This window comes from Electrophorus electricus, unplaced genomic scaffold (genome assembly GCF_041902795.1).
Source record: "Electrophorus electricus isolate QZ-2024a unplaced genomic scaffold, ASM4190279v1 Scaffold49, whole genome shotgun sequence".
Classification (NCBI taxonomy): domain Eukaryota; kingdom Metazoa; phylum Chordata; class Actinopteri; order Gymnotiformes; family Gymnotidae; genus Electrophorus; species Electrophorus electricus.
Window position 1 is genome coordinate 1032809 of NW_027658767.1, and position 16482 is coordinate 1049290.

At 38.6% G+C, this 16482-nt stretch overlaps 1 non-coding gene across 1 annotated transcript; it reads left to right on the forward strand.

Moving 5' to 3' along the window:
* Positions 1–3661: 3661 nt before the first annotated feature.
* trnai-aau (transfer RNA isoleucine (anticodon AAU)) lies at positions 3662–3735 on the forward strand. Its single transcript has one exon. It is a non-coding gene; the product is annotated as a tRNA-Ile (tRNA).
* Positions 3736–16482: the final 12747 nt, after the last annotated feature.

A 16482-nucleotide genomic window follows, 5' to 3' on the forward strand; every position in this document is an offset into this window, starting at 1 on the left:
CTATCGTCACTTTGTATCAACTGGGAAGGAGCAACTGTCATTCACACCCAACAGGAATGCAGCTAGATGTGATCTTGAGAATTCTTGGCTATAGAATCGCCAAAAACTATCTTAAGCACTTTAGCACCATTCTAAGACAACCATTGACAATAATTACTCACCTTAATGAATTCTTTGTCTGCATCTTGGCTGCATCTGAGCTGGTGGTTGAAAAGCAGGGCCCGCAGCTGTCGGTTCTGGTGCTGGATGTCATACTGCTTAGCTGTCTGACAGGCCCGCACAACTCGTAGGTCTGTTCAAGGTGGCACTTGTACACCTCAATTTCCATCGTAATTGTCCTGTACAACCATTAAAAATTTGACAGAAGTTAAAAAACAGCAGAACGGTTTGTTACAACTGGAAAAAAATAAATAAGAAAATATTGTTTGTTGTTGTACATGAAAGTCAGAGAGCCATGAGGATAAGCCCTCTTGTCCAAAGTTCTGATCAGCAGTTATGACCTCCTAACACTGCAATCAAAATGCACGGGCAAAAGATGCATTACTGAAAAAACACTCTGCAGATCTGGATTTCATGTCACCACAGTCAAAGTTGAAGGCTTTGTTCGGTGAAAAGAAAACAAATATATCAAAGTTGGTGTTATACTCAGTAAGAACTCAGTACAGTAAGAAACTGCAAAATACTCAGAAAACTCTGTGCATGAGTCAGTGGCTCAATAGTCCAACTAAAATCAGCCAGGACCACAGTTTAGTTGGGTTAAACATGAGTCAACTAAATCCTTAGTCAGAGAATGATATTCTGTCTTTGCTGCTTACATGATCAGCTTCTTTCAAATAGCCATGTAAACTTAGTTATTTAGGAATAATATCAAACTACATGTGGGCCATCAGATCCTGTTTGCCCTTGAAGACCCACTCACAATCTTTGCCCAAGTCCAGCACTGGACATGCATTACCTTGCACAGTTTCACAGCTCTGGCACTGCAATCAACAATGCATACGTCTTAACTAAGAAGGCAACAGTTCAAATGGAAAACCTACTTCCTCTCTGGGAGTGAAGGAAGCCAGCTGCTTGATCTTCAGTGTCTGGTTGAGTCTTGGATGCATCAAGCACAGGGACACCAGCTGATACCCCATGGTTGAGGTGCTCCATATATTGTGCAAGGATCGGTTCGTTATAATCACCATTCTGCATTTTTTAACAGCAGCAACAGCATAAAATGGTTCAGGTAAGGGTGCATCATTGGAAGACTTTCACTAAAATATGTCCTCACCATGTCTCAAATACAGCAATACCTCTTAGAAGCCATTGTACTGCACACAGAATGGACAGTCTCAGCAGTTTCTGTGCTCATATGGAACCTCAGTGTTTTGATTACAGAACCAGCAATTCACAATGACATGAACTGGTTTCTTCCCATTGAATAGGGAGTTTATATATATATATATATATATATATATATATATATATATATATATATATTAAAATTGTGAGCAAGGATCTTTCATTTTACAGACTAAAAATGAAAGTGACAAATAAATGTATGTGACAAATAAACCAAACTTGAAACTTTATATAAATAGCTTCATGTTAAATATAGTTTATCAGTCATTAAAAAAAACATTCTATTAATTAAGAATGTTTATGAAAGTTAATTTAAACTAACTAACAATAAATGAACAGTCGAATATTGTAGTTCAAACAGTCCGATAGCTGTAGTAATGGCTTAACTCATTTTGCTTATTTAGAGAGAACGATAAATTTGAAAACCCACAGGTTTGTGAATTTGGGTCTCTAAATCATACAAAAGTAGGTTTTCTATTGCTGAACAGTTAGCTAGCTAACAAACTACCAGCACCTAAACGATCAAAGTTGAAAGCTGAACAATGAAATGGTTCCACAAGGAATGGTTTATAGCCCCGAGTTTGACACTCGCTGACCTCAACTGTTAGCTAGCTAACTAGCGTATCGCTGTGATAAAGCGATACAATCTTTAGCAATGAGGACATGAATAAAGTATCCTTTACAATTTTCACAATATTGTGAAATTTAATTTGCTGGCATTGGAGGTTATTAAATATTCACAATATCAATAATAATTCCTTGGCTCACAGAATCAGACATTACATTTTTGCTGTTATGGCAGCTGTTATAAAGATCATATTTATACAAAACCCTGTTCAGTTAGTGCTAGTATTGAGGAACCATTGCATAACTAATAGCGGTACAGAGACAGAAACATCATGTGTTCAGATGAATAACTGGATGTGTGTGAGACAGTCTGTGAGAGGTTTGCATTTGTGTGTTGCATGACTATGAGTGGGAAAACCATATAAAGGTAAAAACATTACCTCTGCAACAAGGATCTCTTCTATTTGAAGGAAAGGTTTAAGTTAGACACAGTCTCAACAGAGTAAGTTAAATCTGTCTGTGTTAAGACCAGTTGACATATCAGTGGTTTATCACTGATTATGTCTGCCACTGAGATACCACAAATTAAGCTTTCCAGATTCCAAGACATACAGTTGTGCAGTGTGAGCCATACATCAATTTGAAAACTTCAAAAGTCACGTAATGTGTGCATGGCATAAGCGTATTAGCAGGTCCCGAAAACATTTGCTATCAGAAAGGATTTCATCATAGAAAAAAACTACAAATTCTAGACTTGAGAATGTGAGCATCAATCCCACTAACACTCACATACTAAAAGAGCACTCTACCACTTGACCTAGTTCTCCTAGAGTGGGACTTGTTTGCAGATCGGACAAAAGCTGAAGACACAGTGGAATGGCAATTCTCTAGGAGATCATACCAAATCCTGCATCCACCCTAAATATTTCATCTAGCTGTGAAGTCAAAAAAGCTTATTCCTGAAATGACAGGAATAGTTCTTGCAGATTCTGATATGCTATGCAAACACTATAAAATGTGAGCTATGTTAGATCTGGCAGCCATTGGCTCTAACTGTCTCTTTTTATTGAGTTAAGCAATGCTTACAGAATAACTTTCTATGGCTTCAAATACTTCCAAGAATTAAACCTTGCAGAGTTCTGTAGCTAGACACATTGTCTCTGTAGGTTTGACATGTTCATTTGACAAACTAGCTAAAATAGCATCTTTTGGTTTGAATAAATTGCCCCTTAGACCCAGACAAAAAATTGCTCAAAATCTTTCTGCTTATTCATGCAGCAATGACACAGATTTCCAAAGAAAGAGGACGTATGGTTAAAGCTAGAAAAAAATGCCTACTCTGTGCTCAGGCAGAAAATCTGATATTTTAAATATGTCCCTAAAAGGTTTATATTCCTTGGCTCACAGAATCAGACATTACATTTTTGTTGTTATGGCAGATTTCATGGTGTAATAGACAGCACTATGTAACTCACAGCAATAAAGCTCAGTGGACTTTGCAATTGATGATTTCGTCACTGTGTACAACTGCACTGAATTGCTCTTTAACAAAAGCTTCTCCACATTTGCTTTTGAAGTTTAATTCAAAAGTTGGCTGCAGAATAACCATTTGTCAGAGGGAACAATAAGTGTCAACTTTCACCTATGCTCGGTCGAAAAAGTGGCCGTAATCTTGTTGACACCAAGTCTACAATTTCATGGAAAGGTTCCCTTCAGTGCTGCACCAAAAACTGCGAAATGAACGGAGAAAGGCCGATTAGCTCAGTTGGTCAGAGCGTGGTGCTAATAACGCCAAGGTCATGGTTTCGATCCCCATATGGGCCATGTGGGTTTTGTTTGATGAATGACCCCTTGTCAACAAACCACCTGTTTGAACTTGTGTTGCTTATGACATTGCTTGTAAATCACAATCTGCTAAGACATGTTCCAAGTACATGAGAGTGTGTTCTTGATTACAAAACTTTACCCATGGATTTGTGCTTGTTTACAAATCTTGGACAATGCAGAGAAAAGTATGAAATCAGAGGGACTCTGGCATTAGTGTAAGGCTCTCGATCGCTGTGTGAATAGGTCAAAGAAGCAATTCCAGAGGCATGCAGACAACCTGCATCCTCCCCATCAAATTATAGCCAGTTAGGTGTCTGGAAGTGCCAGGGAGTTCAAATCCTTTAGTCTGAAATGTGTTGGGATATGATTATGCCTGCCACTGAGGTCTGACAGCTCCACAGTTGCCTTGTGAAAAGAATACAGTATAGACCGGCACCCACATACATTACTGTACACATCAGAGATCAGCGCAGGAATATCAGTTTGTAAACCCGCCAAATCTGCCCCCACAGGCTCCCTGAGTTCTACTAATCGCTCCAACACCTTGTTTCAACCTCAGTTTCTTTTTTTTTTTGAAGCGCATGAGGCAGCTTCAGCTATTTCCACAGGCAATCATATTAGATGTGCCATCAGTAACCAGACATGTGACTTTATTTTATTCCCCATTCTTCCATAAGAGAGGATTTCACACAGGCCAAATTTTCAGCCGTATGCGCCTGCAGGAATTTCACAACACCAAGTAGTGTAGACTTCAGAAATGTGTTGTCATCTACAAAATGGCAGGTCACAGCCAAGAAGGCATCCACATTAAGAGATGTCCACATATCTGCTGACAAACTCATTGCAGGAATTTTCTGGACCTCAGCTTTGGCCTTCTCTTTCTCTTATTGACATTTGGCCTCAACCATGGCCTTTACAGTCTAAAGGGAAGGAAGAAAATAATTATATATATTTTTAATACTACTCTCATAATGTATCCATGTCACCACACATACCTTCCTAGTTAGGAGAATATAAGTTGAATCCAATTTTGCTACCAAGTCCCTGAAGCTTTTATCCTCAACTATGCTAAATGGCTGTGTGTCTCTAACTATCATGGGGACCAAAGCCTCATCTAGCTCTTCCTTTCTGGTCACTGCTTTGTAAAGATTAGATTATACTTTGTCACCAAAAAATATAGTACTCACCAATGAAATTCACTTTATAATCCAATCCAAACTGCAAATATATATATATATATATATATATGTATATACAGTATATACACATTTTATATACATGTGCATAATAACGTTAACACCTTGTGACAACTGATAAATAAGCCAAATGACATTGGCAAGGGTGACAGTAGGAAAAACTCACTGGAATGGTGGAAGGGACTTGGAAGGTGTCAGACTCAAAAGGGAACTCATCCTCCTTCGGTTAACCCTGGATAAACCTGGCCAGAGATGAGTTGGGTAGAGGATGGCTGACAAATTGTAAGCATGAAAGATACACTACAGCATTCCTACACAAAGACATCATAGGAGATAGAAACAGAGCACAGTTCACCTGAATAGAACACCTGGGTAGAAATACAGTAACTCATTATTATAACAGTACAAAGAAATGAAATGTGGATCATCCAGGTGAGGTTCATCTGCTAATCTGCACATAAATATTGTTTGTGACAGTGCAGAATGTTGCAGGTAAATGGAGGGCAAGGTGCTGTCATTTTAAGCATTTTAAGGCAGGTCCAGGAAGGAGAAACCCCAGCAGGTAGGAAGAGTTAGTGGGGAGCACAGATAGCGCAGCACTCCAGAATCATGTACTGGAGCATGGTGTGTCCACTGGGGGGAGGTGGGGTGGTTGGAAGAGCATAAAAGACTGTTGTTACTGCAAAGATTCATTTAGACCTTTCATTTGGACTGTTATTCTTTTTGTAGGGGGCGGGGGGGCATGTATTTAATGAAATAATAACGAAAAATTAATAGATTAATTCATACCAACTCAAATTTGCTGGTAAAGAAATAATTTGTAAGGTAAAAGTTATTTTAAGAGTGATGTTAAGGAATTTTTTAAAATGTTAATTATAATTTCATTAGAATAATTCTAACATCTACGGGATGATCTGAGGGTTAAAGAAAAAAGAGGTGGACCTTATGGGCAATAATGCAAAAGTCATTATTGTAGTACAAGACCCTTTGTTCTAGCTAAGTGATCTGCTGCATCTCAGTTTGAGTCATGTAGAATTCTAAAGACAGAAAGTCTTTATTCTGGCATAAAATAAAACTGAAGGGGGAAACATACTTTGAGTTAGTACCAGTAGTTATTGATTGTACACAAAGTCCAGTATGCATCCAAATGTAATCAAGAGATATCTGTTGGTAGCTGAACATCTCCAACTCGTACAATGCAATGTTTCTTCTTTGTGTCAAATGAACTTAACAATTCAAACATCCATAACTGGCCGTGTTTCTTGCCAACATACTGGTGTTTGGACTTATGGGATTACATGTCTGTTGCCTTCAATAGCTTAGTTGGTAGAGTGGAGGACTGTAGAATTTAAAACTGTTATCCTTAGTCTGTCAGTTAAAATCTGACTCAAAGGAAGTTTGTTTTTTCACATACAAGCTTCTTTTTTAAGTGAGCAAAAAGAGCGTCCCCTGACCAGGAATCAAGCCCAAGTCGCAGTGGTGAAAGTGTTGAATCCTAGCCACTCACCAACCAGCAATAAAGCTCAGATGCTTCTGACAAACATTTGTCAAATTCTGTATTCCTAGTATACTGACGATGTTTGTATGCATACTAGACTTGGTATGCATGAGCATTAGGAGGTCATAAAGAGAGGTATTCATATTTCTTTTTAATCCACATAAAAATTAAGTTTGAAAGAGAATCCTAGCCACTAGCTCACCAGGGATAAAGGTGACAGTTTCCTCTGACATGAACATGACCTACATTCATTGGTAACATTTTGAACGAAACCAGGCAAAAGTATTTAGTCACTAGCTGAAATAGCTCAGCTGGGTGAGTGTTAGATTGAATATCAAAAGACTCCTAGTTCAGTCCTGGGTTTTGGTAGCTGTGCAAGACCAAGCTCCTTATCAAATTGTCCTCTTTTTAAGAATATTTCATAAACTTTTACATTCCTTTCTAAAAACGAATAAGACATTATTGTTTTTACGCTACTGTTAGAAGTCATAGTGTAATAGTGCTCTAGACTTTGAATTCAGTGATCCTACTTAAACTTTAGTGGAATTTGCACTTCCTTATGATATGTTTCCTCACTGCACAGAGAGCCATTTGAACATTGGCTTCTGTATAAACCCTTTTGAAATGTTTTTCATTAGTTGTCTACTGGCCAAACAACTGGACAAAGGAAGGGTAGGCGTCAGCTTGCATGTATGCTTCTGTTGGTATCCTGGTTCACACACTCCCTGTGTTTTCATGGAATGGGGCCTACCTCAGCTTCCTTTGGCTCATGGATGGGCTTTGTCCTACCAAAAAAGGTGATGCAAATAAGTCATCTGCTTACTAAAGTTCTTGAAAATCACACTCTGCGAAGAGGCATTGCATAATGCAAAAAAACCTTCAGAAACAATACACTCTAATGACAGCAACCAACATACTTAATACAGGAGTGACCTCAGGGGTGACCTCATCCAAAGGCCACAACAGGAACAACAGGCTTAAGAAGGGACACATGAAATGACCTCAAAACACAAAAGTGAGCAGGTAAGATGAGTTGATATGTGACTTCATTAATGTGCTTGGTAATTTCATATGGACCGATATACTTGGGACCTAACCTGCGACATGACCCCGGCTTGCGGAAGTCCTGTGTAGAGAGCCACACTCTGTCACCAGGTTGGTATATCGGGTTCTCCCCTCTGTGCCTGTCCGCAATTTCCTTATACATTCAGAGAGCTCATACAATACACTGATCTGTTTCCTCCCATACCCTTTCGCTCCGCTGCATCCACTCATCCACAGCGGGGAAACCAGCTGATATGGAAGTCCATGGGACATTTAAGGTTGATAACCTAAAATACAATAAAAAGGAGTCAAGCCAGTGGATGAACTAGTAAGTGAATTTTGGGCCATTTCTGCCAATAAGAGGAACTTGGACCGGTCTGATGGATTGTTCATATAAAAACAATGTAGGAATTGGCCATTTGACTGTGGATGTAAAACTAATAGCTACCCCGATGTGTTCAATATAGGAAGCCCAAACTCGAGATGTGAATTGACGTCCCCAATATGATATTATGTCCTCTGGGATGCCAAATATACGGAACACCTGGTTAAACAAGGCTTCCACAGTTTGGCAGGCTGTAGGCATACTCGGAAACACAATGAACCACACACCCCTGGAGAATCCATCAACTACAGTGAGGACAGAGAGGTCAGTAACGCAATCTAAGGTGATGTGAGACCAAGGACTTTCTGGTACGGGAAGAAGCATGAGCTTTCCTGTGGGTAGGGTCTTAGGCATCTTGCTTTGACTGCAAATTGAACATGAAGAAACATACTTATAAATATCGCTTGTCATAGCCCTGAACCAGCGAAGAATGAGCCCACTTCAACAGATGGTCACAGCACAAGGTAGGTAATGTTTTCCCGACAGACATTCCATTGGGATGACTGTGTCTTGTATGGCTTGTTTATTCCATCATCTATTTTATATACACTTGTCTATTTAATCATCTATTGTAACTTGGACTTGTCGTATCGTTGTGAAAGTACAGCTCCTACCACGATGTTAGCAGCATCAGCTTCCACGACAAATGGAATGGAAGGATCAGGATGTCGACGTATGCTAGCCGTGGTAAAAGCTTCTTTCAGTTTCCTGAAAGCTTGATCAGCCTCCTGATTCCAAAGTAGCTTGGTCATTGCTCCTTTCAGGAGGGCTGTGAAAGGAGCTGCAATGCTGCTAAAATTCCATATGAAGCATCGGTAAAAGTTTGCAAATCCCAAGAATCTCTGGAGTTTTTTAACTATAATAGTAATGGGCCACTGGAAGATGGCTTTGATCTTCTTATCATCCGTAGTGATTTCACCATGGCTGATCACGTATCCTAGAAAAGTTATAGTTGGAAGGTGGAACTCACATTTCTTTCCCTTTACAAACTCAATAAACTTTTACTCTTTACTACTCAATGCATAAAGCTGTCTGTGTTTGATGTGCTCTCATTTTCCCACCACATCCATTTAGCAGTACTTCTGAATAACCGAAATGGCTTAAAACAGCTGAGGGGATGTTTGAAACTGAGTGATAAGATGTTCAGCAATTTATATATCATAATACAAGTAAATTAAATTGGGCTGAACTGGACAATAGTACCTGGCATGAAAAGTATGTCGTAGAGAGAGTAACAAAAAACTCAACCTCTCACCTCGCGCTCTGAGATGTCTCCGTCACTGTCTGTAGTGTCCTCTAGGATACTGCTGCCCTCACTAAAGTGTGTCACCCTGACCGGGTCAAACATCTCTTGAACATAATAACTACACAATGGAAAATCAGCTTCAAGTGCTGCACTGAGCAAGAGTGCACTGTAAATGGCCAGATATAAATGGCAATGTCAGTAGTAAATTTATATATGCAGTCATGGAACAGGACCTAGCTGTAGAGCACAGCTTTAAGGTGCATATTATGATGTGCTCTTACCAATCATCCTCCTGGCTGTGTCTTGCTCTTTTGGCCAAATGTTTCTCTTCCAAAGCAGACAGACCAGACTTGCTGCATATTACTCCGTGCACTATAAATAAACCACATGTATAATGCCTTGTAAACAATGCAACAAGGGAAATTTGAATTGTGACTACTCTGTTAAAGGGGCGGATAAGGCAACCCACCCAAACCCCCCCGAAAGCTGTTCTGTTATCTCTAATTGCTATGCAATAGTCCTGTGATTTACTCAAAGGCTGGAGAAGTTTCACCTTTCTCTACTTGAATCCTGAAGGCTGTTCGGTTCTGTCGCCCACAATCCATCCTGTGTAATTAAACATTCACATCATAACTCGACCCCGTGCAATAGGGCAAACTCATTCAGATGGGGGAAAGGATTACAGCTTACCTGTACTGCTGCCGCAACTGCGACCATTCCAACAACATTCACATACATTCCAGCAACATCCTATTATAGGACACAGTGGGCTTAAGTACACCCATTTAATAGCATGTTGGACCTTCTTTGGCCTCCAGAACTGCAGCAATTCTTTCTGGCATAGTTTCCACTATGTGCTGAAAATACTCTGCACGAATCTTGGTCCAATCTTCATAGGATATTTTCTCTCAAATTACATGGAGGGAATGACATGTTCTAAACTGCCTGTTATACTCTTACAGCCGCTTTGAAATACAAAGAAAACATATTTATCTTCCACTCCACTCAAGGATGGCCACACTTGGAATTTCCCTTGGCACATTTAAAACATTGTATGAGCCAGATAGCTTCTGTTTTCAACCTTCCAATGCTCTGAGTATTAGTGTTCCATGCATATGAGATGCTTCAACACGTCCATGCATGTTGTAAAGAAACAGAGTGTAAGCAGTATTAATGAAAGTGCATCTCTACCTCAAACTCACCAGTGTAACAATTACAGTTTGTGAAATCTAATTTTAAATGGCGATCAGCCTTCTTAACAAATCTCCAATAACAAATAAGCAGAACTCACCTTGTTAAGTGTTTGTGTTTGTTCGTGTGTGTGTGTGTGTGTGTGTGTGTGTGTGTGTGTGTGTGTGTGTGTGTGTGTGTGTGTGTGTGTGTGTGTGTAGTTTTAAGCATAGCAAGGCACTTCAGGGTTGCCAGGTGGAGCCTTCCTGAAGACCCTGATACTGAAACAGCATTAAAAGCTGCAATGGCACTGTAGTTGTATTTATCTGCACTAATACAGCTTTGAACTATTGCACTCTTACATACAGTAAGTTTCTGTGTACCGGTGTACATTTCTGTGTACCTTTAGTAAATAAAGGGATTCTATTCTAATATTACAAGTGCTAGAAGTGCTGAAACTCCAAACAGTGAAGAAACCAGTGGAGCTTAATGACTGGTCAGATGAAGAGAGTGAAGTGAGGAGTTTCCTTCAGTGTCTGCCATGTCCCAGCTGAGGTGAGTGTGAAGCTTTTATTAGTACTATAGCAGTTGTGCTTAACTTTGAAACTGATGGTGTCACAGCCATTTGTGGCTGAGAGTCTAGAAGAGCATAATTGGCTGTACTCTTAGGGAGAGAGGGAGTGGCATACGCTCTCTCCCCTGTCAATTACAGAGACACCGTGCAATCAAGGGCGTCTATAAGTTCACGCGTCAGAAGGGGGAGGAAAAGACTATTTTCTGAGTACTTAGAATAACATTCCGTATTTTTTGGAGAAAGTTTTCTAGAGTGTTTTCATGTAGAGAGAGAAATGAGTGGCTAAAATGTCAGAAACATTAAGGAGACAAATAGGGAATACTATAACAGCTCTTTCCATGTGTTAGTGACACCAGCGTTCCCTCTTTTCCCAGATGGTAAAAAAGAGCCCTGACTCTTGCAAACTTCATTTTTTTGTAGAACAAAGAGAAAGATAAATAACTCGCTTTATGGCCTTTTTCCACTCATGCATACCAAGTCCACTATGCATCTAAACATTGTCAGAATAGTAGGAGTGCAGACTTTGAAAAATGATCTTGTCATGTAAACTCAGTAGCTTTGTCCCTGGTTGTCTAGTGGTTAGGATTCGGCGTGTTCACCCCCGCAGCCCCGGTTCGATTCCTGGTCAGGGAAAAACCTCTTTTTATGCTCATATAAAATGACAGATTCTGCATTAAAACATAAAGTTTGTGTGAGTTGGAGTTGAGCCGACAGCCTAAGGATGACAGTTTTAACTTCTACTCTACCAACTGAGTTATTGAAAGTGACACGCAAGTAATCCCACATGTCCAAACACCAGTATGTTGGCAAGAAACACAGCCAGTTTTGGATGTTTCAATTGTTAAGTTCATTTGACACAAAGAAGAAAGATCGCATTGTATAAGTTGTTCAGCTACAAACAGATATATCTTTTGATGACATTTGGAATCATACTGGACTTTGTGTACATGAATGGAGAAAGGCCATAAATGGTTAGAATAACATTCAGTGCTTTTGGAGAAACGTTTCGAGAGTTTTGTCATGTAGATGTTATGTAGGCTAGATTTGTGCTCTCAAGCTGCGATGGTGGTTTTCTCATGGCTTCTAAAAGAAGAGGCTGTGGTCAGGGTGGAGTGAGTCTTTGATAACCAAGATTGTTGTTGTTTTGGCCTTCGAATAGACAATGGCATTACCCAGTGTCAGGTCTTTCTCAGTAAACTGCAGAGAATGATATAGAGGGCAAGAAATGGTCAAGCACAATTTTATTTGGTGTGTGTCTGTAAAAAACACTACAGCTCTCTGATACATTTTTGGTTCAAGATTTAATCATCATGCAAATGATTGTGATTAATGCTTTGTCTGTTTAATTCAAATATTATACTATAAACCTAATATTTTAATAGGGTTGGCAACTTTCTAGATCCGATTACTACATGTGTGTGAAGTACAGGTGCTGTAGCTATACGGTATACAATTGTCCACAGTAGCCTAATTATAATATATACAACCAAAAATGCATCTAAAATAAACACCAGAAACCTGGACTAAGGGTAATGTACATAAGTACATTAAATCTAGGTAGGACTGCTCAATAGGTAGGATAACAGCAGAACAATTGTCCCGCCGTATAAGCAAAATGAGAGCCTGCTAAGGCCGCCAAGAGGGTGCCAAAGACCATGTATTTATTTCTATTTGTTTTTTACCTATGTTATGTCAGTGGCAGCTCAGATTTCTGCATAGGGCCCCAAACAGGCTTGGGCCAGCCCTGGTATCACAGTGTCGTGCACTGGAAAACCATCAAGCCTGTTGACTATGCTACCAGTGTTGTTCATGTAACTGTGCAAATAAACTGCAAACACAATTACTTTTAGAAGTATCATCCAGTTTCTTTTCACAATTGCCAAAATGTAATGAATCACTGCCAGTGTTCTAAAACAGACCTGGAATGTATTCCTGGCTGATGTGCCCTGTTCCTGGTTACAAAAAATAAAAAATAAAAAAAAAATAAAAAAAATTGGTGGATGAATTTTCAATGAAAGTGCTTCACTCAGCAGCCATTAATTATTCTTATATCCAGTATGAATAAATTGAAATTCCTATCCTTGTATCAGGTGCAGCAATTATGTGTAACAATTGTGAAGCAAAAAAGCAAAAGCAAAATTGTAATATAACAATATAGGTAATATAGAACTTGATCTAATGATATTAATTAGGCTATGCAAATAAAACAACTACTTCGGTAGCACATCATTCATGCCTGTTGAATAGGCAGTTTTCTGCTTTGCAGATACTTGAAATTTTTTACTAATCTTTCCCCAAATCCAGTAGGAGCTGCCTTTTACATTAACATGCCAGGATACACACTCACTGGATGTTTAATCTTTCTAGTGGTTAAGCTATATTCTTATAGTCAAGAAAAATATTTAGAAAAAAAATAATAGAAAATAAAGATGCAGACTTCAGAATTAGTTAAAGAGAATAGCTGAGAGAATAGAATAAATTATCCGTTACTACCCCTGTCTTTTATCATCCCTCCATCCCTCCATCCCATGCCATCTTCCTCTATTATTTGCTTGTCTATTTTGTTCTGGTATCTCCTTATCTCTTTTTAAAAAAAACATTGGCCAAAAGACTAACGAAAACACTGACATACTTAAGACCTTTAATATTTTTTTAAAATATAACATTAAAAGGAGAATGTTACTTATTTCACCCTGACTGTCTACTTATATATCTGTTTTGAGTATGATTTTCCTTGTTCAAGTGAAAACAGTAACAAATGTAGCATGTCACAAATATATACATGACTATGTATGAAAAATGAAAGACATGTTGTGAATGTTAATGCTTAGAAGATTACAAGTGGCTAAGACATACCTTGTTATAGGCTGTGCTTACTGATGTACACCAGGTGGACATAGTGTCAAAGCAGAGGGTCTGATGGAGCAGGTGGAACATCAACATTTAAAACAAAAATGAACTGCTTGTATTTAGTGAACTAAATAAAGCATAAGCGTCCTATGCATGGCATACAGATCCCTATAAGCTTTGATAAAATCCATCCTCATGTAAAAGATGTATTGTCCCAATCATAGTAAGTGAAAACTATGACATAAAAAACTTTGCTTACCTAATATAAGCAGGCAATTATCTTTTAATTTGACCTACCCCAGTAAATCACGGTACCTAACTTGATGAATAACAGGAATAATCACAAACTTCTAATGAAGCAAAGTAATATATAATTACAATTATAAAGGACTAATTTGGTTTGTCTCCCCCAAAGCCATTAGAATGTTCTTTATATAACAGGTGAAAACGACCTACACCAATGTGATATACAAACCAATCCTGCTTTTATTACACAGAAGAGCTGAGCAATTATGGGGAGGCACCCTAAAAAGTTGAGGGTGGAATTACCTGTCAATAAACAAAGTACAGAATAGAAAAGCAAAACTATTCTGTTGCATCATCTTTGAAATGACTCTGCAAGGAAAATGTTGATATGAATAAATGCTTGCATTCCTTTCTGATACAAGTCAAAAAATATCTTTAAAGTGGCTCAAACATGAGAACTATGTGCATTCCTTCACAAACATATACAAATCAATGAAAAAATCTCCCCTAATATGTTTATATACACAAGTGTCTGTGGGAGCCCCAAAGCTATATTATGCATTCAAATAACAAAATATATATCACAGTCCCTACAAAAAATGAAAGTAAAAAAGCAAACAAACAACAAAAAGGGGAAAATCATAAATGAAAATATCCCAAAAATAATTTACTAATGTCATGTTTGTAAGCAGCCCTGCTTTCCTGCTTCCTAAAATGGTGACTTATTTTAGGTACTCAGGCCACTGGAAACAAAAATATACACAGCAGTTCTTCCACACATTTAGAGGAACCTGATTTTTTTGTTAGATAAATATGTGTCGGTTATGACCGTTAAAAAGACCTGAACAAAAAAAATGTTTGGATTTTTATTCGCTGTCACCTTTCATCACGGGCAACATAAAAATTCACACTACTGCAATATCGCTAACATGTTACTGGCATGCGAATAAGACACCTGAGCACAGAGAGAAACCCAGTGTTATGACTACAGTTGACATTGGAACTAGCTAGATAGCTCATATTAAGACACTTCTTTGGAGAACACGTGCTAAAGTGTTTTCCCCACAATCAATATGCATAATATATTTGCCAACTTTGACCAGAGAGAGAACATACCTTACTCACAGCCTAGGACATGAATGGATTTTGATGAGGACTGCGTATGCCTGGGATCAATTCAAACACGTCATGACGATGATATAAAACCTGATGAAACAAGCTTGACAAGCAGCAGTTCCATTTTTCCGTGAAAGTATCAAGCACAGATGAAGACGCTTCTATGGTTATCTCGGTTTTATAAATATTAGCCTATAGAGTTGGGCTTAGTACGTGAATAAAAGATGGAATTAAACATGCATAAATTACGGTGTCCTGGAAAACCCATCATGCTGCAAATACACAAAGCATATTCATCAAAGTGGTAACACACTTTAGAAATGCAGTGCAAATTTAGAAAACGCATACAACTTCAGGAATAAATCCTGTCACAACACAACGGAAGTGCTGTTTCCGGAGGACACGGAAAGGGGTGGACTTCTATGAGATTAGCGTGAAGTCTATTCGAAGTAGTGACAACTGAGTAAAAAGGGTTGGTTTTTTTTCCATTTACCACGGTGTTATCAAGGGTAGGTATGTGATACAGAATGGAAGACTGACCTATTCATGCTCTGCATTCTTGCATATTTATTTATACATAAGGCAGCCTTAAAAACATGGGATGGAAATCCCATTTAACACAATATGCACTGTTTTACAGTCAGAGTGAAATAAGTAACACTCTCCATTTAATATATATATTTTAAATGTTAAAATTCTTAACTATGTCAGTTAAGCTGCCAAAAATGGCCCTTTTGAAATTTGTATTTCTAATGTCACAAGAACACTTTATTTACCTATCTCTGCCTATTCAGCCTATAGAGGTTTAGCACACCCAATTAAATTGCCTTTCTCAGGCAATTCAGCTCTGAGTCAGTTTTGAATGAAGCACAATACAGGGCAGCCAATCATAAAGGAGCTCATTTATCTTACATCCGTCTTAAAGGTGCAGTAGCAACAGGTGCCTGTTGAATTCCAAGCGATATATATATAGAGGTTGGAAATTGGTTGTGTAAAAAAAAAAAAAAACCAGGCTGAAAACGAGTCGTTTCCGCTCTGTGAATTGGGAGAAAGGGACAGTGTGTGGAAGCCCAACCCCAGTCATATAGGTTTGCTTCTAACAGTACCATTACCATCACCCACTCTGGTGCACTAGTTTGAGTGTATTAGAACTAGTAGCAATGCTGAAGCATTACATGTATCTATAACAAATATTCTGACCATGATGAAGTGATAGGTTTGTTAAGGCAAACTGTGTATGCAATACATGTTGCTTAGGTCACTTGCTCTAATTGTACACAACTCTAAAGCTACACAACTGTACATTAGTTAAAGTCTACACAGTGTCAGTCATGTGAAGTACAATTGAAAGTTCCCCTGTTGTATTCTTCCAACAATCAAGTTCTTCGTAAGTGGGGGCAAAATAATATGACCTTCAGA